General features: G+C 37.1%; 1 protein-coding gene across 22 annotated transcripts in view; it reads left to right on the forward strand.

Moving 5' to 3' along the window:
- The first annotated feature begins 202 nt into the window (after positions 1-202).
- Positions 203-22,783, forward strand: part of EPB41L2 (erythrocyte membrane protein band 4.1 like 2) — a 103,254-nt gene continuing 80,673 nt past the window's right edge. For 20 of the 22 annotated variants that reach the window (XM_087718485.1, XM_087718483.1, XM_087718491.1 and 17 more), the window contains exon 1: positions 203-282. The gene's annotated coding sequence lies outside the window, so the exon portion shown is untranslated. Of the gene's footprint in view, positions 283-337; positions 488-22,783 lie in introns of those variants that run through there. The other 2 variants (XM_087718484.1, XM_087718496.1) reach the window with 2 other exon arrangements.

Below are 22,783 nucleotides of genomic sequence, written 5' to 3' on the forward strand. Positions count from 1 at the left end.
CAAGTCTGGCGATTGCTGGGCGTGGCTAGAAAAAGCAGGAGGCAGGCAGGCAACTGGCCAGGCTTGTGATTGAAGGGCCAGGGAAAAAAAAAGCCCCCAAGAGGGTATAGGTGGGGTCGAGAGCTGTCCCAGGCCCTTGATTGGCTTAGAGACGCAAAGGGGGCGTGGTTCCAGGCGGAGGCAGTTTAGGGTTGGGGTGGGGCTGACGGCCTCGGCCAGGGAATTTCAATTTTGAGTCAAACTGAGGGAGACGGTTCGCGGGGACGAGCTGGAGGAAGGCAGGTAGGGAGCGCTCATCGCGCGTAACCGGAGCGAGTTGCGCCTGTTGGCGGGCTGAGCGCGGGCCTGGGCGTCAGGCGCCTTCTCCTCCTCTCGGGGGCTCGGTGGGGGGGAGGCGTGTGTGAGGAAGGCAGCGGGGCACCGAGCGAGCGGGAGAGGCGGAGCGCAGAAGGCGCCGGGTTTCCCCTTCCTTCTTCGGGCGCCGGAGGTGAGTGGAAGTCGGTCGGTTCTGCTCCCTGGGCAGCGGTTACTGCCTCTGCCGGGAGGTGCGGCTCCTGTTCATTTTCAGCTCCAGACTTAGATCGGTGGGTCAGTGGGACATGTGGCCAGCGCTGCTTCTTGCCCTGCTTTCTACTCCCCCACCCCCCCGGGCCGGTCGCCTCCTCGTCCTCTGGGCTAGATCGGGGTGATGTAGTTCGAATCGGTGGCGCCTCAGCCTCCGACAAAGTCAGCCCGGGCTGAGGGGAGAGGAAGAGTGGGGGCTGCAGCAGTTCCGCCAGGAAGGCGCTTGTCAGCTCGGCCTCGGGGAAATCCGTTCCTCTCTTTTCGTGGGATGAAAAGAGGGGGTCTACCGTGAGGAGTAGGGGACGGACAGACGACGAGCGCACAACTTTCGGGCCGAGCCGGGTTCGAGTCTTGACGAGTTGCGCCGCCGTCGGGGGAGTGAGATGTAGAGATGCCCCGCGGCCCGGAGACGTTTCTTTCGCGCTGAGATTGGGAGCGGCGCCTTCACTGCCAGTTGCAAAAAAAGAAAGAAAGAAAGAAAGAAAGAAAGAAAGAAAGAAAGAGGGAGGAGGGGAGAACGAGAGAAAGAAAAATACAAAGAAAGAAAGAAAAAGAGAGGGAGGGAGAAAGAGAGAATGAAAAAGAGAGGAAGGGAGAAAGAAAGAAAAGAAGAAAGAAAAAAGATCTCATGTGCGGTCTGAAACTTCCTTTAGTTAAACTGCATCCTGGAGCTGGCGCTAGTGTTTGTTGAAATCTCCCTCCTTTTTTTACACCTTGCCGTGTGTGCGTTTGTATGTTTGTGTGTGATCAACACCCAAAGTGAGCCCTGGGGCGAAGCAACACTTTTTTGGAAGTTCGCCCACAAAATCTGGGGATCATAACTTTTTAGGGAAGCCGCTGCAAATGGGAAAGGGGAAGATCTGTCAACTGTTTTTACACATTGGAGACAGCTGCTGTGGTTCGTTTTGGGAAACCCCCCTCCCACCGGGCAAGATCACCATTAAAAAATGGTTTAAGAGGGAAGGCAGGAGTATTATATGAATGCAGCTGACATATGAATCGTATCAAAATTATTGAGAAATGATGATGATTCTAACAGTTTTTAAAAATATTACAGTATTTGTGAGGCTTATATCCTATCTTGTCTGCAGCAGCCCAACACAGTATACAGTAGGTAGTGCTCTCTCCTCCTGTTTTTTTCTCACCACAGAAACCCTATGAGGTCAATTGGACTGAGAAAATTTGTCCAGAATGCTGTGGGTGAAGGTGTGCTTGAATTCTACATCTACCATCTTCATAATCATGCATCAGTAATTCTCCTTAAAAATCTAAAATCCACAAGACCACTCTTACAATGATAGTTTTAAAGGAAGATTGTAAGCTTTTTCTTTTTGTCCTGTTAATCTAAATACTGAGAGGGTGGCATTATACAACAAGGTTCATTTAGAATTTTTCTATTTAACATTTGATAGGATAAAAGAAAAGAAAACAAAAAAAACCTTGTCCTTCTCCCCAAAGTAGTGGCGCTTGTAAAATCCTAAATTTAATTTATGAAATTTAAAAATAAATATTAGGAGGACACATTTGGTATTAAATTACACTAACGTAAGTCTGAATCAGTATGAGGACATGTACATAGAGAAATGATCACTCAGTATTGCATGCACAGTCTCTGCATTAAAGGTAAAAGTGATAATTCTGGTTTAGGGTAGGTGAGATGGAAAATATAAGGTAGGTGAGATGGAGAAGGCTGAAGTAACCAAGAGTTGGCCTGAACCTAATGAAGATATTAGCTTCATACTTTGAAGGCTGAAGAACTATGAATATTATGTCTCATCTTTTAATCTTACCTAGATAATTGTTTTTCATTCCTGCGGGATATTCTAGGCTAGGATATTGTATGGTATGAGAAAATTGAATGAATGGAATAGGAAAACTGTGACTTATTTATTTTATAATGTTATGGGGAAGCATTGTTTCTGGATAGCTTGTTGATGAAAATGAGAGAAAGTGGCTAGGAAACTATTAAGGATGGTGGAAACATAGATAATAACTTTCTTTATTTCAACAGAGCTCTGTCTAGGTTGGCTTCAGTTTTGAATCTCAAAGGATAAACTGAACTAATATCTTTCTATTGTGACATACTGTAATAGGTACAAAAGTATGATACAAAGGATTTTGTCTTTATTAGCTTTCCTTTATGTTTTCCTTCTTTGCTTTTTTCAGCATTTTTTTGTAATTTAACCAATCTTCTGTCCTGGAAAAAGCCCAATGTACCTATCTAAGGATGTCATGTAATAATGGTACAGATGTGGCTTGAACACTATATTTCTTTGCCACACCCTATTTTCTGAATTTTTGTACATCTTGTCTAATGAAAAGTTTTTCAAACTTTGGTCATAGAATTGCTTTGTAAACTTTCAGTTATTTTAATGAATATATCTCAGTATAGTTCATTTAGTGGTTTACAATTTAATTCAAGTTGTTGATCAGTAGTTTTTGGAATAAACTTAGAACATACTGGAAATAAAATTACAGTCTTAAGTAAAATGATTTCAAAATTGTTTTGGTGTGAAATAATTTGATTATTAAACAATCATGGTAATAACTTTTGAACATAAGCAACTTGCGCAGCAATAATTATGAGCAATTTTGTCCCCTCTTCTGGGATTGGTTAAAATTTAGCAAATATACAGTACAAAGACGTAACTAGATAAATAGAAAAGGGAAAAATTGACAAGTGTATTTCAATTAATGCAGGTTTTATAATAATATTTCCAAATTTCTGAAAAGTTAATAATGGCCAGATGTAGCATGAACTGTTGTACATGTAAGCAGCAAAAATACTACTAATTTATAGGGTTTTTAAAATCTCTCTCATAAAAGAGTGTATTTCTAGGAATTATTTCTAAATTTTATAAGTACTGAATTTCCTTCAAGATCTGCAACATATTGATTATGTGCCATCCAGTCAATGTCAACACTTCCTGACCACATTGATTTTCTTCTTGATGATTGGTCCCTGACTTTGTTCTTCTGGTCATCTACCAGTATCTTCAACAGAACCACTAAAACATTCTTCCAGGTCTACAAATTGGGGGTGGTGGTGGTTACAATTGGACTATCAAAAGTATTTGGAGTAATTACCTGATTTGGGATGTATGATTGCTTGCCAGGTTAGTAAAAGTAAACATATTACCTTCCATTGTTTGAAGAGGAGGAATAACATGCCACTCCTTTTGAGACTGTTTGCTTTAATTGTCTTGCTTTCCCTGTTTATACACAAAGACAATGAAAAGTGTAATGAGAAAAAAAGGATGCCTCCCTTATGAGCATACGTGTAGAATTACGTGTAGGCGTAATTCTGAAATAAACATATTTAAAGCCATATTGTTCTTTTTAATTCAACTTTACTGAAATGGGAAGTTTGGTTCTTTTATGCTTTAGGAGACATGCCGTTGATTCTTCTAGTTTGAGAAGAAAACGGCTAACATTCATGTGCTGAGAACCAGAGTGCCATCTTGCAAAACTTCAGATGGGGCTTTTTACTTTTAGCACATAGAATGCAGTCTATTCTGATATTAATAAGACATTTATAGTGGCATCTTTAAAATCGTTAATGAAGATCTACCTTTTCATAAGCACCTCTCTAAATGAATGTTGCATGAGTAGTTTCCATGTTTTCTTGTTTTCCCTCCCATCTTTTAAAAATAAATGCTATTTTTATTTTGCTTTAGCTTACTATATTTAAAAGTAAAGATTCAAGTTGAGCTTGATCCTGAGTGACTGCATGGGCAAATCTATGTCTTTTTCTTGACAGTTATATGAAAGTTTTCTATCTACTTCTGTTATATAGTATAATAAAAACATATTTACATTGTTAACATTACTTCTGTTAATATTATTTTTCTATCTAGCAAGCAGAGATTGATTTAATCTGGCCTTTCCAGGGTTTAACTTTTCCCACTAGATTCCCTTTGAAGTGTCTTAGAATTTTTACCTGTTTTTTAAACTTGTTTCTTTACATTTTTCACATGCATGTTATGAGATGTATTTATTAGATTTATATCTCACATTTCATCCAGAATTCAAGGCAACATACATGACTCTTGACTTTCAAGAAGTTAAAACTAGAATACAGGTAGTCCTCGATTTACAACAGTTTATTTAGTGATTGTTCAAAGTTACAACTGTACTGAAAAAAAATGACTTATCACCATTTTTCATATTTACATAGTTTAACTTCATAGTTTAACTTTATTGCCATTGTACATATATACACAGTATACACATACAATGAAATTCACATAACACCCAGAGACCAGGCCCAATACCCATGACAATCCCCAAATACATCCCCACCCACCAAAAATTCCCCACCCCTAAACCACCCAAGCATTCACACAACAGACCAAATAATGCTGTCCAACAGCTTATTGATGGTGAGCCTTAAGTTCATTGTTGGGTGCAATTTTAGCTCTGGGATAAAAACTATTCAGAAGACGTGTGGTCCGAGTTTTAATTGTTCTGTATCTTCTGCCAGAAGGCAACACGATCTGCCAGAAGGCAATATGATCATTGCCACATTCCCATGGTCATATGATCAAAATTCAGACACTTGGCAACTGATTCACAGGACGGTTGCAGTGTCCTGGGGTCATGTGATCTCCTTTTGTGACCTTCTGACAAGCCAGGTCAATGCGGAAGCCAGACTCACTTAACAACCATGTTACTAAAGTAACAATTGCAGTGATTCACCTAACAACTGTGGTAAAAAAGGTCTTAAAATGGGGCAAAATTCACTTAACAGCTGTCTCATTTAGTAACATAAATTCTGGATTCAATTGTTGTAAGTCAAGGATTACCTATATGTTTACAAAGGCTTAAACAAAGCTGTGCTTATAGTTCTAGGTCCAAGAATGTTTTAAATTTAGAAACTAGGAAGTTTATTCTACTAGTATATAGTGCGATTTAGTTATCCCTACTGATTAAACTTCTTCAGAGGTAATGTAAAAACAGTTTTTCTAAGAAAAGGTAGTATACAGTATTCAAGTTCATTGCTTGGTTGAAGTAGGTTCATCTAAGTTTAGTTTGTGGCCTTCGTTATAAGAAGATATTGATATTCCTTTTAAGATTTCTGTTATTAGTGAGGCAGTGTTGTATATCTTCTATAATTTTTACTGGTTTATAACTTCATAGGAAATAATCTTGTTAAACCTGTTGCTATTAATTATGTGCTGTGCTGTACAAATATTTAATATAATTTATAGAGTAGTTTTATATAACAGTATATCTTAGAATATATTAAATATAATACCAATTGCAAAATCAATTTATTATTTATTTGGATTATTCATATACAATGCTTCTAAAATTTCTCAAAACTTATACATGTTTCAATTTGTTTATAGTCTTGGCAAACACAGCCCTTTATATGTGAAGCCACAAAGAAGCAGATTTCACATTAGAGATATAGGTACAAAACATTGTGAAATTGAAATATTGAACTGCTTCTGGTAAGATTGGACCAAGTTGGTCTAATGATAAGTTGTTTTAAAGTTGAACTCGGGACAAGACATTTGACATAAATATTATAAATTGCATGCTTCTACTATGACATCTAATTGCTATTTTTTTATCAACTATTTGCTATTTTTTTTACCTTGGGAATAAATGATAATGCATGGGCCAAATGTTTTTGCCCCATAGTACTTCCTTCAGTGAGTGGACTTAACAACTGCCTATATATATGGATAAACTTTAATTACTTTTCACTTTGTTTAAATAAATTATTGATATTAAATATAACAAAGATTCATCCAATCCATCTCTTCCCATGAATCAAATTATTTTAAAATAGTGTTAAAACAAAAATGTGGCTTTAATTATTAATATTCTTCTGCCTCATGGATATTGCATCAACTCATTCATTGTCCACTTACCATAGTCTCTTCAAATAGTTTTAAGCACATCTCCTTGGCTTCAAATTAGGGACTTAGGTGCCTAACTCCTAAAAGGTTTTGTGCTATAAAAGTAAGTGGTTTGACATCATCATGTGTTATTTTGAAATTGATAAGGAAATGTAAACCTTGGTATTCTAATTGGAAGTCTACTGCTGAGTTATCCTATTTCAGGTCTACTCTTCTGTTTCTCTGGTAGTCAGAGGTGGTATTCAGCCGATTTGGACCAGTTTGCCCAAATGGTAGTGGAAATTGCGGATAGGCCCACCTGCCCCATCTCTATGCCGTCCTATTTAGGCACTTTTTCAAGCTGTGTGCATGTGTGCAAGCCACACCCATTATCAAAGCACATGCGTGGAAGTCTGAGCGCAAGCATGGCCGAGCACATTACGTTTTCCCCCTCTCCAGCCCCCAGAAGCACTCTGCAGGCCAAAAATAGACCAGTTGTTGATGAAAACAGGTTGTGTGGAGCACTGCAGAGTGCTCCTGGAGGCTGGGGAGGGTGAAAACGTGATGCATGGTAGGTTTGGGAGGCCAAAAGCACCTGTATTCTGTCTATAAGATGCACTTAAATTTTTACCCATTTTGTGGGGGGGGGGAAGGTGCGCCTTATACTCTGAAAAATACGGTAATTTTATGATACTACTACAAAAAAAGTGATGTTATTAGCCATCAAACCTCAGAAATACTGTACACTTTTTTCAAAAAGTTCCACAATTTTGGCCACTATTGTATATATGCACAAAGCAATGTTAGGGGTTTAAAAATATATATAATTTGAACTAGATTGAATCTGATTTTCAGGAAACCTAGTAGTAGGCCTGCAATCTAACCTTTGCCTTTTTATATGTATTCCAAATGGCAGCATCATACTTGTCAGCATAGTGCTGTATGATCAGAAAGCTGTTCTTTTGTTTCCTGTTGATGGTTTGTTTCCTTTGTCTTGCGTAAGTAGTTTTTTTTAAAAAACACTTGAGATATGCTACTAACATATTGTGATTCTTTTTCTTTATTCAGCAAATGTTGAAACTGATGACAGTGCACATTCATGGAATGCATAGATGTAAGCTGTATATTTAAATAAACTGTTTATGGATTACAGCTTCTGTTTGCATTAAAAAAAATCAAAAGTAGAGAAGCTGAGAAACAGTATCTGGGATACTTCTACTGGAACAAGACACATTTTTCTTTTCTCTTGCATTCTCCTGTGGTATCTGGAAAATCTACTTTGCATTGTGTTACTTTTGGAACAATGTTTATGAGTTGCCTGTGGGACTGCCAGGAAAGGGGAGCTAGCTAAAACACTTTCTTACTCTTATTGGTGTAGGAGTCTTTTTATTCATTGAATGATAATTTTAGCTAGGCGGTATCCCCAATTTCACGAAAAGATAGGGTTTTTTTTTTTTTGGCATAAAATCAAAGAATGAAATAAAATGAATCTTGAAATCTAGTGTTTTGTCAAAGCTGTGTAGCATAAAGGAACTGCATTCTTGTGTATTAAATGCATAATAATGAGCAAATGTTTAACCACAATTAGTTGAGCAAGTCATCATGATTTACATGGTATACAAATCACAGTGGCTGGACTATCACAACATGCTTTCTCAAAGAAAATTATGTTGTGATGTAGCATAAATTTCTTGTCTGTCAAGTTGGCCCATTCAAAAACAACATGGTAACTAAGTTCACAAAAGTCTTTCATTGTATTTGAAATATAGGTAGTCCTCAACTGATGACCACAATTGAGCCCAAAATTTAAGTGAGATATTTGATAGTGATGTTTGCCTCATTTTGGGGACCTTTCTTGCAGTTTCAGGTTTCAGGTTTCGTTTTATTTATATGCCGCCCTATTCCCAGCAGGACTCAGGGCGGCTCACAAACCCAAGAGGGGAAGGGAAACACAAGAACTACAAATACAAGCATTTAAAATAACCAACAGACACACAATCGAGAGGGGAAGGGAACTCATCAACCCCAGGCCTGCCGACATAGCCAGGTTTTAACAGCTTTTCGGAAGGCCTGGAGAGAGGTGAGGGTCCGAATCTCGGCGGGGAGTTCGTTCCAAAGGGCCGGCGCTGCCACAGAGAAGGCCCTCCCCCAGGTAGTAGCCAGATGGCATTGGCTGGTAGACGGAACCTGGAGGAGGCCAACCCTGTGTGATCTAATGGGTCTTTGGGAGGTAAGTCCATCACTGCAGTTGTTAATGAGTGACATGGTTGCTAAGTGAATCTGGTGTCTATGTTGACTTTGCTTGTCAGAAGATCACAAAAGATGACCCTGGGATATGGCAACCATCAAAAATATGAACCAGTTGTGAAGCATAATTTTTTTTTTGATCGTATGGAGATGATGAGTGTAAAAAATGGTCGTGTCACTTTTTTTCAATACCATTGTAACTTTGAATGGTCACTAAATGAAAGTCAAGAACTATTGTAGTTTTATATTGCATGTTTATGTTAAATATCTAATAACCAGTCTTTTTATATAGTTAAATCCAAAATTATTGTATATTCATCACTGTTGCCTGCACATTTTTTTCAATAAATAACCTCCCATAATTGTATATAATTCAAAAGGAACCCATGCCAGGCTACTGCTGAGGTGATGCTAGTTAGTTCTGTAGACATGAAAAATTAACCTAATGGTTCCTTTTGGGGTGACAACTGTTGTTGTTTACCAAAGAATTTTGCTGGATGATTGGAAGTACTGGCAGTTAGTGTGTAGAAATGCTAAGTGTTGCATGCTTATCAGTTCTATAGCAATATGAATAACGGAATCTACTTGCCACATTTATATATTTTGCAATTTTATTCAAATTTTAATGGAAAATAATCCCTAATGCAATGCAAAAAGAAAAAATCAAGTACAGATTTGCAAGTGTTCCTTTACATATTTATCTGTAGTGGATTGCAATACATTCATTTTTAATGAAAATGTGTATGTTTAGTAAGCAAACTGAATGACAGTGATAATATTGAGTAAGGAATATAAACAATGTTAGCTTAGAGGGTGCTGTAAAGCACTTATGGAATGGTATATTAATATACCATTGATATATTAGTATACCAATTCGTTGTATTTAAATACAATGAAAATAAAGATTATACTTATACTTAAGTGCTGTTATTATTATCTCTCTCTGAATAGAATTTATTGCTATTGGTAGTGAGTGACTAATCTTTAAAAAGATCCATGAAGTTGTATTTCACTCAAAGAAAAAATAACTAAGCATATGATTGGACAGGTTTTACTGAAAGTAATTTATCAGGGCATTTACATCTTACCAAAATTTTAGAAATTTATTTTGTTTAGATCTAGCAGAAACATGGATGTAGGTGACCATATTGACAAAGTATGCTTAGATTTTTCACCAGTGCTTAAGAAAACATAATGTTCATGAGATTGCAAAAATTTCTTGGAGAAATTTGATTTGCTTTATACTGTCTCTTTACATTTGTATTGTGATAATGTTTTAAATTAAATGAATACTTTTGAAAATGGCCAGATACTAAGTTCATAGTAATATTGCTTCAAATTTAACAAAATCAATATTTTAACTTTGATAACATTTTTTCTTCTTTTGTTTATATTAAGTAAATTGTTTTTGAAGAAGTGGAAGCGTAATATTTAACATGCACTTATCAGTTTTAACACAATTGAGAATAAAATTGAAGATGCAGTCCCACGGTTTTTGATATTAAGAAATGGAAGCATAACCCGAAATGTATTAAGGCTTAAACTTTAAAATGAAATATTCATTTCTGAGATAACTTTATATGAAAATGTGAACAGACTATTAGTTAAAGTTAATAGCATCTTAAGTTAGTTTTTGATGTAGCATTTCATCTGGTAGTTTCATTTTGATTTTAATCTTGAAGTTCTAGTGGACATTTCACTTAAATATGAGCCAGCAGTATGCTGCAGCTGCTAAAAAGCCATCACAGTTCTAGTCTACATTAACAGAGGGATAGAATCAAGATCACGTGAAGTGTTTATACCACTTTATAATGCCCTGAGAAGACAGTTGAATACTGCATCCAGTTTTTGTTGCCATGATATAAAAAACTAAAATGCAGAATTGGACAGAAGCTTTTATGAGATAACCCAAACAACAAGAAAGTCTTCTCAAGTTTTTAGCTACGAAAGAAACCAAAAGAAAGGTACAGTAAATAGGCTATTGTTTCTGTTGACAGAAGAAACGATGAATTGGTAACAGGTGACAAGGCAGTCTTGTCTTATATTTTATAGTTATCTTTTTTGGAAGAAAACAAACTCCTAGGTGGCCATTATTATGTCTAATGAAGTGTGTGTGTGGGGGGGCGGGCGAAGGGGGAATTGCAATTTAAGGTGGTCAAAGAAAGATTTAAAAAATACTTCAAATGAATTCAAGTCTCCCAAGCCAGATGAAATATATCCTAAAATTTTGAAAGAGCAGAAGTTAGCACAGAACCAGCATCTGTGATGCTGACTGTGTTAACCACTTAGAAAGGGCTATAAAGCATTGGGAAGCAGTATGTAAGTCTAAATGCTATTACCATTGCTATGTGTACTGGTTAAGAATTCATGGAGAACTGACAAAATTCCAAGAGACTGGAGGAGAACAAATCTTCACATGTGCAAAAAACAGAAGAGACAGAACATTGCAGACCTGTCACTTTGATTTCTGTGCTGTGCTAGGTTTTTGAGCAAATTAAGGAGCATGTTAATAAACACTTGGATAGTAATGCAAAAATGAACAATAGCCAATATGGGCTGGTCACAAATAAGTAATGCTGGACTATTGCAGGCTATCTCCCATTTGACAGAATAGATAATTTAATTGATTGGGGGACTGATGTAGATGTATTCATTTCCTAGGCTTATATACTGCTCCAACTCTGAAGAAATCTGTTTGGTAAACACTCCTATAATAAGAATGTTAAAATCAAAATGAACAACATAATTTACTACTATAATTGCAATTGTAGTAACATAGACACAGAGGAACAATCCAGCATCATGCCAAAATCCATAATGGAGGCCCATTATTCAAAGTTCCACTTCCAGAACTCTCTTGATAACTGCCCTAAAACCCAATAGCATGGGGTTTGATCTTGAGAGGTACATTGCTCCAATGAATGAGAGCTGCAGGGAGAATACATGGCCCCTTATTAGTCTTAAGGGAAGTGACCTGGAGGGGACTTATCTTTTTTAATTTTATTGGGCTTGTAGAGAGTGACAACTATCACTTTCAATTGTATACAGAAATAGTTTGTGATGTAAAGATATACTGTAGAAGCTCCTACCACAACACGGGTAGCTGAATTCTTGACTGTTGAAGTTTCTGGATACTCTTAAAAAGGCAACCATATGTATCATAACTTGCTAAATCTGAGTTAATTAATGCATAACTGGAAACAAGAATGAAATCCAAGAATGTTTGTTATTGATGCACCAGATGTAGCTGTGTAAAAATCTTCTTAGCCACACCTGCTACTTGCTCTTTGAGCATGAACTGTGAGTTAGAAAACTCTCAAATTACAAACCATCACCTCATGAGGAAATGTGATCCAGAAGCAAGAATTTATTTTATCTGGACCTGGAATGTTTTCTATGCCCACAGTCACTGTTTTCTGGAATTAAAGCTGATCCTATTTTTCCTCACCTAGATCATAACCCTCAGGCATCTGATTAGAGCTTTTATTGGATCTCCTATTCAGCCTGGAATTGAGATGTACGAGTAAATATCATGAATGTAGTGTTGGTACCTGGCTATCTTCCATCCGCCCCCCCCTTCTGTCCAGGCACTTGCTTCAAAGAGAACAGTTCTCTTCAAAGTTGCTTTCAAGTTGAATAGGAGTAGTGAAGGTTTTAAGAACTGTGACATTTCAATCCGAGTATCCTTTAGGGCATAATCTCTTCACCTAAATTACCGTTGACTGAGACCTCCCTGTTAGGAAGAAATGGAAGCATTGGAAATCAATACTTCATTTCCAGCTCCTAAAATTGTTCAGGAGGATACCATGAACAGTGAAACCAAAAGCCACAGGCATTCAATAGGATTAGGAGAATACTAGTGTCATTGTCTCATACCTACTACACATCATCGACAAGAGTGATCAGTGTGATTTTAGCACCACATCCAGGCCTGAATCCTGACTCAAAAGTGACTAGATACATTTCTTCCACAACTGAATCTGTTGTTCGCTACCTTCATAACAGTCTTCTTTAAAACGAGGAGGTTTCAGACATGATCATAATTACCTAATAAGTTATATATTGTATTTTGAATTCAGTAAACCAGCCAGTAAAACCTAGAGATAATCCATTAATAAAATCATAAAATATAGGTTAGATGATAAACTATTAGATCCATTATTGGATGAATCCAGACAAACTTCATACATTATGAGAAATCTAGGAAATATGGGCAACAGATAGATAATTATTTCCTTTTCCTAAAATTCTTATCTCTGAATAGCAACTGATCAGAAATGGAAGTTTCTGCCTGTCTTGCAAGGCTTTAGAAAGCCCTCTAAATGTTATTGGAAGTTCAGAAGACTTCCCATTTTTCAGCAACACAGAGACATCCTGTGAGAAATTTCATTCTTGTGCTATAGTCAAGATTTAAAATAGCCTTCATGTAAACTGCTTGGTGCAATGTGATCTTGGGAGGTCTTTTGTTAAAGACTCACTTTTTGTACTCACAATATTTACTTCGTACAATACTGCACTTTTAGTTAAAGCAATTTTAAGCACATTCCCAAGAAAGGTTGCTTTGGAAGATTAATAAGAAAACCTGACCAGCATTCCTCAGCTGGTTTAATATTGAAACAGCAAGTACTATACTTAGTACTAAGTATAATACTAAGTATTATACTTAGTACTAAGTATAATACTAAGTATTATACTTAGTTTAAAACTCAGTTTTATATTTTTTTAAAAAAAATACCATTGATCCACTGAAAACATCAGAAGAAAATATCATATATGTTACCACTGGCAAAGGATGATGTTGTCCTCCTGTGTTTTCATGTAGCTATTTAATAGGAATGGAAATAGCACTGATGAAGGATTAAGGATGATTGGTGTTGGCCCTGTAGGAAGGAAGAGAAGCAGCAGAATGCAGTTATACCCATTCCCAATCCCTAGTATCAACCCAGAAGATTACACTGGTCAATGATATTAAAATCCGCCAAGAGATAAAATAGAGCCAGGATGGATGCACTATTTCCATTCTTCTCCTGCCAGAAATCAACCAAAAGTGCAATCATTGCCATTTCTGTCCTATGTCTGGGCCTGAAACCCGTCTGGAAGAGGTCCATATAATCCACTTCCATCAAGGATCTGTTGAAGCTGCTGCACAACCACCACCTCCACAACTTTCCCTAAAAAAGGTTGGACACTGCTTGGTATAGTGGAAGCCAGTAATAGCTTCTTGTGGAGGGAGCGAACACTCCTTGAGCAGATGGCTAAGCTGTCATAAGAGACCTCTTCTCTTCTTCATGTCCAGCAGATTCAAAATGTTCTCAGAAAAGAGAACAAGACTGTCCACAGGCACCACCTTCAGAACTGCATAAAGGCTACCATCTAACTGGGAATGAATTTGAGCAATGTTGTCCAACAGATACACTGAAAATTCCTCTGAATGGCCTTGCAGATGAATCTCTAGGTACCCCTTACCTAGAAGGGCTCAAGTCACCTGGAACAAAACTGCCAGGCTGCAATCCTCAAACACAGCAAGGATGGAAAAGTAATGATGCTTTGCTACACTTACAACCCCTAGCAACATCTTAAAAGTGGCTGTCACTGGTGTTTGTTCAAGTTCATCCTTCACTGACCTCCAGCGATAGTCTTGGTATCTATTCTCTCATTTCATCTCTCAGTTCTTCCACAAACCACAGAGATTGACCGATTCCATAGGAAGAGGTTGCATGAGTACAATCTGATCAAAAACCACAACTGCCTTCTCATTACAAGTGAAGACTAAGGCCTCAGTCAGACTATGCAGCAGACCATCAGGAACAACCCTAGCTCTCTTGAGAATTCTTCAAAGTCTATCAGTCTCTAGGGGCTGAATTTTATGGTTACCAGGACATGATGTGACCATCATAAAGGAGATAGAGGGAGCTTCCCCAACTCCAGATCATGTTGCCACTGCTGCAAGAAGAGGACCAGATCAGGTATTTGACCATTGATTCATGTGAGACACTGGATGACCTGGGATAGACCTATAGTTGTCATGGTGGGCATGAACTCCTAAGCCACTTCAGGCTCTACTCTCAGGGAAGGCAAGTCGAAATCTTCCAGTACTATAAGTCTCTGGAATTGCACTGCCAACCCTGATACACAGTTGAGGAACTCAAATGAAGAGACAGTCACACAGCAGAGAGGTTGGTAGAGTAGCAATACTATATAATTATAAACATTACCTATCAACTTCAGAATCTTTTAGAAATAATAGATATGTTTCCATATAAGTATAACAAACAGGAAATGTTTGTCATAGTTTTTTGTCTGATAAAAAATATCTTCCCATATCTCAAAAACATCCTTTAGATTATTTGAAAATGTAACAGATGGATTGATTTTTCTGCCATTGCAGTATAGTAAAGCAGCTTACACCATTAATCTAAGGATAAAATTCCCTGCTTGCTATTCTGTGTTATATAAATGTTCTTGTTGTAATCAGCATATAAACCACAACTCTTTAGATTTTTTTCTTATTGTCTTCCAGATTTTCAACGAAGTAATTCTGCTTTTATTTTGATTTTCTAACTAATGATTTTATCTATTTCTGTAAATACTAAATCGCAGCACTTTTTAATCTTTAGGCATACCCACTACCACTGTTTTAGATATCAAACAAATAGATCAAAATATATATGAAATGTATCAGCCAGCATTCCATTTCTTGAAAACATGTATTTTTCCATTTATCTGTATTGTACTGTATGTGTTCTTCTGTATATCATTTAATTTTATATTCAGTAATTCAAATTGTCTGCAGCATTTGGAGTGTTCATTTCTTTATATGGGCCATACTTCTCTTTCTACTTATTAGAGGATTGATAATAATTTGGAAAAAAGCCCCTCCTAATGTGCATAATTATTTGAGGGGTGTAAGGAGACACTGGGCAACAATATAGCCAAACATTGGGCAGCAATATAGCCAGTAACTATTAGAAATGCATCTAAACTCTTATGTAAATTTTGAAATTTCCCCCTTTGTAATGAGGGATATAGAATATAGAGATCATAACTGCCTTGGAAAGCAAGTTATTTGTTAATGAGTAGCAGAGACCTTGCAAATTTATGCAGATATTAGTTGACTTACAATCTGTCACTTAGTGACTGTTCAAATTTATGGCATCCCTTCCAAAAGGTATTTATGACCTGGTTCCAATCTTCCAACAGCAAGAGCCCCTCCCTGTAGTCATGCAATCAGATTTTAGACAATTGGCAATTGGCCCCAATTTACAGCCTTTCGCAATGTCCTGTGGTCACATGACCACAATTTACAACATTTTTTGTTGTAAACTGGCTTTTGGTTTTGGCAAAAATGCTCCATAGCAAACAGTGGGTTTGTTTCATGACCACAGATTTGCTTAATGACCACCACAAAAAAGGTAATAAAATTGGATTGGTCATGTGAGTAACCCACTTTATGACTTAATGGGCAAGTCCATTATGACTAAGTAAATTTTTCATATTCATGAGATGAGATTGAGTTTTTGCACTTTGAAAATGGCTGGGTAGGGCTGGGATATCAAATTAAATGAAAAAAATCACTTTTGACAGTCAGGAAGGATTAAAAATTAAAGATAAAATAATTTGTTTTAATAGTTACAAAAAAAATAGACTTGTTTACTTATACCTATTGTGAAGTTCCCAGAAGATGACCTAATTAATTTACGAGCCTCAAGACAAAGTTCAAAAGAAATCCATTTATTAGGATCAACATTCTGGCATGTTCTCCTGCGGAGCCGAAACTGACTTTTGCTTAATTGCGTTTGAATTTTACCTCTGTGTCCCCTCCACTCTGTCTGGGTCATGAATCACAGTCACCAACAAGATTGTAGAAATATGAGATCCGAGACTGGCTGAAGGTATGCATGGAATCCTCCCTCCAATGCCAACCTGATAATAGTCATGGCAAGGCTTTACAAGTTGACACCTACTTAATATATGCCTATTTAAGGCAAGGTATAAATGTAATAATCTTGTAAGGCTTCTTAAGATATTTTTCATATACTGTTGCTTGGTTTGCATCATAAATTGCATTGTTTCTCTTTTCTAGTAAGCCTTCAGAGTGTGATTAGAAACATTCTGTTTTACTTTCAACGGTAATTTTGCCTGAAAAGGGGAATTGCAATTTTAATTATGACTCTCCAAATGCGCTGGATTAGAATTAAAAACCATGAGTTGATCTTTGCTGTTTTTGGACAAAACATACTTTAACCATGTTATTTCATGGTTTGTTATTTAATTTGATTTTTGTCTCTAGCATAGAAATAATTTTTCAATAAAATATCATTTGTCATAGCCATTTATGATACACAATAAAACATTCCCCATGTATGATATAAACTTTGATACTTTCATAGTGAAAATATAAAATAAAAATAGAAACAACTAATTCAGAGTAGTTGTTTTTATTTTTTTAATTGTATATTTTTATTGTGGAAGTATTAAAGCTTATACCATACATGAAGATGTTTTAAAATATACATAATCACAATCCTCCAAAATAAAAAAGGATGCAACAAATGACTTAACACATCCTCTTCAGAAAAACTCCATCTTAAGTAGCTTGTAATGTAGAATGTTAAAAGAAATTATTCATTTATCATATTTATATGGCCACCCACCTCATTAATAGCAACTCTATTAGAATACATAATAGTGACTGTATAAGGGTATGCAACAATCGAATAAAATCACGGATACATAAAACAATCATAAAAATATTTTTAAAACATATTTATTAAAAATATATTATAAAAAATAATATAAACCACCAACCTTATTCTAAGAGAAGACTATTCCACAGAGAGTTCACTCCAAATGAAAACCATTCTCTTTCAGAAGTTGGGTTAATATACTCAGACCAAAATGGTCTGAAATTTTAGCATGGTAACATTACCAAAGCGGTATGACTTTTGGCATGGGACTCGTGGTTAACTGATGGACCATACATAGTCCTTGACTTACCACAGTTCGCTTAGTGACTGTTTGAAATTACAATGACACTGAAAAAAGTGACATGATCATTTTTCACACTTATGACTGTTGCAGGATCCCCATGTTCATTTGATTTACATTTGGATCCTTGACAATCAATTCACATTTATGAAGGTTGCAATGTCCCAGGGTTATGTGATCACCTTTGGCAACCTTCTGACAAGCAAAGTCAATGGGGGAAACGAGATGCACTTAATAACCGTGTTACTAATTTAACCATTGCAGTGATTCTCTTAACAAATCTGGCAAGAAAAGTCATAAAATGGGACAAAACTCAGTTAACGAATTTCTCACTTAGCAAGATAACTTTTGGACTGAATTGTGGTTATAAGTTGAGGACTAGATTCATATACCGGTAGCTTTGTTGAAATGAAGAGAAAAACATGAGTATTTATATGTATTTAAGTATAATCTTTATTGTCATTGTACTTAAATACAACAAAATTGGTTTAATTGGTTTAAGAGGGGTGCATTTTTGCATGTTTGGATTATTGCTGCTTATCTTTAGAAAACACCTGCGGTTGCGGTTCACGCTTCAAATTAAGTAGTAATAGGTTTTGCTTGCTTTGGCTTAATGTATAGTATGACTCCAGTTATTGTGAATTGTAAACCATTGTGTTTCTTTCCTCAATTCATAACCCAGCCATTGGGGTCCATTTAACAATGGTTAAGGAAAGACAGTTTATAAAAATGTTGATCTTAATGAGGGTTCTTTTTCTGAGAAGTAGTATTTCTCCATATCCCCTATACGAGTTCAGTTTTAACACAATAGTGTTATGAAATTTGCATTTCTCACTTTGAAAAAATAGCAATAGCAATTAGACTTATATACTGCTTCATATGGCTTTCAGCCCTCTCTAAGTGGTTTACAGAGTCAGCATATCGCCCCCACAGTCTGGGTCCTCATTTTACCCACCTTGGAAGGATGAAAGGCTTAGTCAACCCTGAGCCGGTGAAATTTGAACAGCCGAACTGCAGATAACATGGTGTCCTTTCTTTACTCTTCTTATTTTGTACCTGAATATAAAGTGCATGTGCAGGTTGTACACAATATGTAAGAGTCACCATAAATCAAACTATGAAGTACCTTTCTAGTCCTAGCTCATGTTAAACATAACAGATTGTTCTTGACCCTTTTGGTCAGAATTTTAATTCACCACCACAGTCTCCTCAGAGCTTGAGTTTGACCTTACATTCTTTCAGCCTTTTTGCCTTGCAGCTGTGCTGGCCAACAGCCATGCTGGCTAGCTGTCATGGGAGATATTGTAGAGCAAGAGAAGGAAACAGATTGGGAAACACTGCAAATTTGAACTTGAGGAATGTTAAAATCCTCCAAAAGTTGTGTGTCAGAAGATACATGAGCTTTTGCTTCTGGAAGAGGAGGTTGTGCATTTAAACACATGCAGTGAGATAGAGCTGCACCATATTTTTAGTTTTTGGTATTCTAAGAATTAATATTTACTGCAATGGGGGGGAATCTGTCGCCCTCCAAATGTCACAGTTTCAACTCTTAATATCTCTAAGCCAATGTTTCTCAACCTCGGCAACTTGAAGATGTGTGGACTTGAGCATTCTGGGGATTGAAATCCATAAATCTTCAAGTTGCCGAGGTTGAGAAACTGCTCTGAATCCCAATTGTGCCTCGGACAATTAGGGTTTGGCTAAATACCATTTACAGGATAATACCATTTATAGAACTAAAAGTTTCTCATTTTTGTGGGATGGTGTGTAGGTTTATGAATAATAAACTGTACATAATCATTAACCTTTTCTTTTGGGCATGGAAAGAATCTAATTTAGTAGAAATTATGCTTATCAAATGCTTTATGTAACAAAATCTCAAATCTATTAGGATCCATAGATACTATTTTGATAATACGTTAGATTTTAATCAGTCTGTTTACTGCCTTTTAGATGACTGATGAAATCGTTAGTCATCAATATTAGCCTTTATGCTGACCATCTAAATTTTATTCTCTGACTCAGGTTACGGTATCTTACTTGACAGTTTAGACTTACTAGAAAGTCTAAAGCTTTGTTAACTTTTTTTAACTTAATTACCATCCAGGTAATTACGATCCAAGTAACATAAATTTATCTTGAAGACATAAATAATATAACTAAATCTTATATTTAATATCTTTTCTTTTTAATGAAATCTCCTAGATGATATGAAAGTACATTTAAATACTTTTTTCAGTTATCCCTCCTTTGTACTGTGTCCAACATGCCGATTCCACTAATTCTTTACAGTGATGTTTTTATTCAGAATGACTAGCTGGTAAAGAAGCTTATGACAACAGGTTTAACATATCATTGTCTAGGCTAGAATTGAATGGACATAATGATCAGATGCATCTTTGTTTTGTTTTAGTACTTGTTACAAAATATATTTTTTTTAAATGCATATTTTCTTCTATTGTATTTGAGAAATTGCTTTATATGCATTTATCTTATAAATACAAAACTTGTGTTTTGTTCTATGTGACAGTCGGTGAACTGAATTTTACTTTTGTAAAATTCCTGAAATCATTTCAATAAATTGGCCAGATTTAATACAATTGTCTTTCAAATAGGATTAAAAATATGTATGGTATTCTTTGGTTTCTATAGGAGAAAACTGTAGAGGAAGCAGTGTTCTTTCTACTTAGCACAATTCACTAAACTAGCACAGATTTTAAAAAGCACAAAAGAAATTTTAACATCACTGTCTGATTTCTGAAAGAGAGTTGCTTAATATTTATGGGCCAAATCAATAATACCAGAGAGATTTGTCTGCTCATGGCTCCATCTTGCATTGGTTGGTGACAAGAGAATGTATATGTGAAAGTCTATAGTATATCATTGTTCTAGTAATATTTAAGCAACAGTACAGGGGTTCCATAAATTTGCATTTCTAATTTAAAAACAATATGCAAAACATCTCTTGTGTATAGTACAATTCAGGAGATACAAAATTTACATAGGTTTGCAATACTGTTATGAATTGGTTTAAGTCAATTTAGTCATATGAAAAGAAGCAAGACTAAAGATCTCAAACTAAATGAGTACAGGTAGTCTTCGACTTATAACCACAATTGAGCCCAAAATGTATATTGCTAAGTGAGTCATTTGTTAAGAGACATTTGCCTCATTTTACATCTTTTTTTGCTGCAGTTGTAAAGTGAATCACTGCAGTTATTAAGTTAGTCATATGGTTGTTAACTGAATCTGGCTTTGCTTATCAGAAGGTCACAAAAGGGGATCACATGACCCCTGGACACTGCAACTGTCAAAAATATGAGCCAGTTGCCAAGCATCTGAATTTTGATCACAAGACTATATGGATGCAGCAATGGTGGTAAGTGCAAAAAAGGTGATAAATCACTTTTTTCAATGCTGTTGTAACTTCAAATGGTCACTAAATGAACTTTTGTAAGTCGAAGACTACCTGTAATATAGATTAAATGGCAGTGCTTGAGAAATAAAACAAGAATCTCATTTTAATCTTTATATTCTCCTATATGCTGCTTGGAGAATCCAAGCATGGGTTCAACTTCAGTTTGTCTGCCCGGTGACGGAGTTAATTTTAGAGTCTTTTAGCCATACCTCCCAGTTTGACTTCAGTTTTTATCAACTCAGTCAAGCCCATCAGAGTGACTTTTGACTCTCTCCTCAGTTACTGAGAAGAGAAATTGACTTTGAACTATTCTTTAGATCTCCATTTGTTAATAACAGCAGCAATACAGAGAGAACTGGTGCGGGGATTTCTTGACAGCTGTCAAATGGCCTTTTGAGACTTGCCAGCAGCAAGAGCTCCCCTCAGACCTTGCACGAGATTGTAGCTGTCAAATCGCACTGCCGATCCTCCGTTTGTAAAAAGTGATTGCCCACGAGGTTTGTGACTTTAAACAAGGCACCGCAGCGGCTAGCATGTTTTCGGACTGGGTGAGCGTCGCTTGCGGCCTCAGCAGGGATCCTGAATGGTCTCCTGATGAGGATTGTCAGTGGAGAAGAGCGCGGCTGCCATTTTGGACACTAGCTCGAGGCGGCTGCCATTTTGGATCACATTTTTTGTCGTACCCACCATTTTGGCCGCTAAATCGCAAACGGACAGCATTTTAGTGGTGGAGATAGCCTTTGCAGTGTAGCGAACCTCAGTGGACTCTTGGGACATCAGCGCTGGGCTATTTCTCCTTCCATTTTGCAGACTTCTCCTTGGGATTCATCTGCAGCAACTTGAGCAATTTCGAGGGACTTTATTCCTGGCTGAAAGCGCCGATCTACCATAGCAGCTCCTATTTGGGCATATCATTGCTTGTATAGCTGTAGCAGTGCCAGCGCCAGAGGCCTCCAATTAGGCTGCCAGAGCACTATTTGCAACCCAGCCCTGGGCCATTCCCTGTCCGAGTACTCTGTCAAAACCCAGTGAGACTGTGGCAGTCTCCTGTCCATGAAGTAAACTGCAGAAACCTAGTCCAGAGGTGTTAAGTGGGGCGGTTGCGTTGCCAGCTTAATTACCTTCAATTATGGCTGATTGGGATCATGAGGAGGAAGAACCCTGCCCAGGTCCATCCTCCATCCTTCAGCCTGCTCCAAGGAGAGGAAAGCAGCTAAAGGGTCATCCAAGAGCTCTGACAAGTCAGGCAAGGCCAAGACATCTTCTCATGATTCAGCCATCTTCAGCTGACAGAGATGCCACTAGATGATTGAAAGCCTTGGAAAAGCAATTTCCTAAGGCACAGAAAGCCTTGATGGTTAATCCATTTTCCCCAAGACAGACTGAGGCAACTCAGACCAGGGATGAAACACTAGATTGCCTTCCAGATGACATCTCTATTTCCCAGGAGTTTCAGGCAGCTTTATTTGGGGAGGACTTTGCACCCTTTGACTGTTTTCCCATGACTGCGGAGGAGCCTCCTGATAACTCCAGGGAGGAGCAGATCACACCAGACCCTAGACCAACCTCAGCATGTTTTTCTGCAGAACAGCAGGAATTTATTTCACAGGCAATAATACAAGCCATGGAGTTTGCTTTCCAGTGCAGACCCACCTCCACTAAACAGGGAACTCAGGCCCCAGCTCACCAGGGCCAGAGTAGGGACATTCCTCTCCCC

The sequence above is a fragment of the Thamnophis sirtalis genome, unplaced genomic scaffold, assembly GCF_051295495.1.
Source record: "Thamnophis sirtalis isolate CommonGarterSnake01/CBP01778 unplaced genomic scaffold, rThaSir2_p1.2 scaffold_6, whole genome shotgun sequence".
Classification (NCBI taxonomy): Eukaryota; Metazoa; Chordata; class Lepidosauria; order Squamata; family Natricidae; genus Thamnophis; species Thamnophis sirtalis.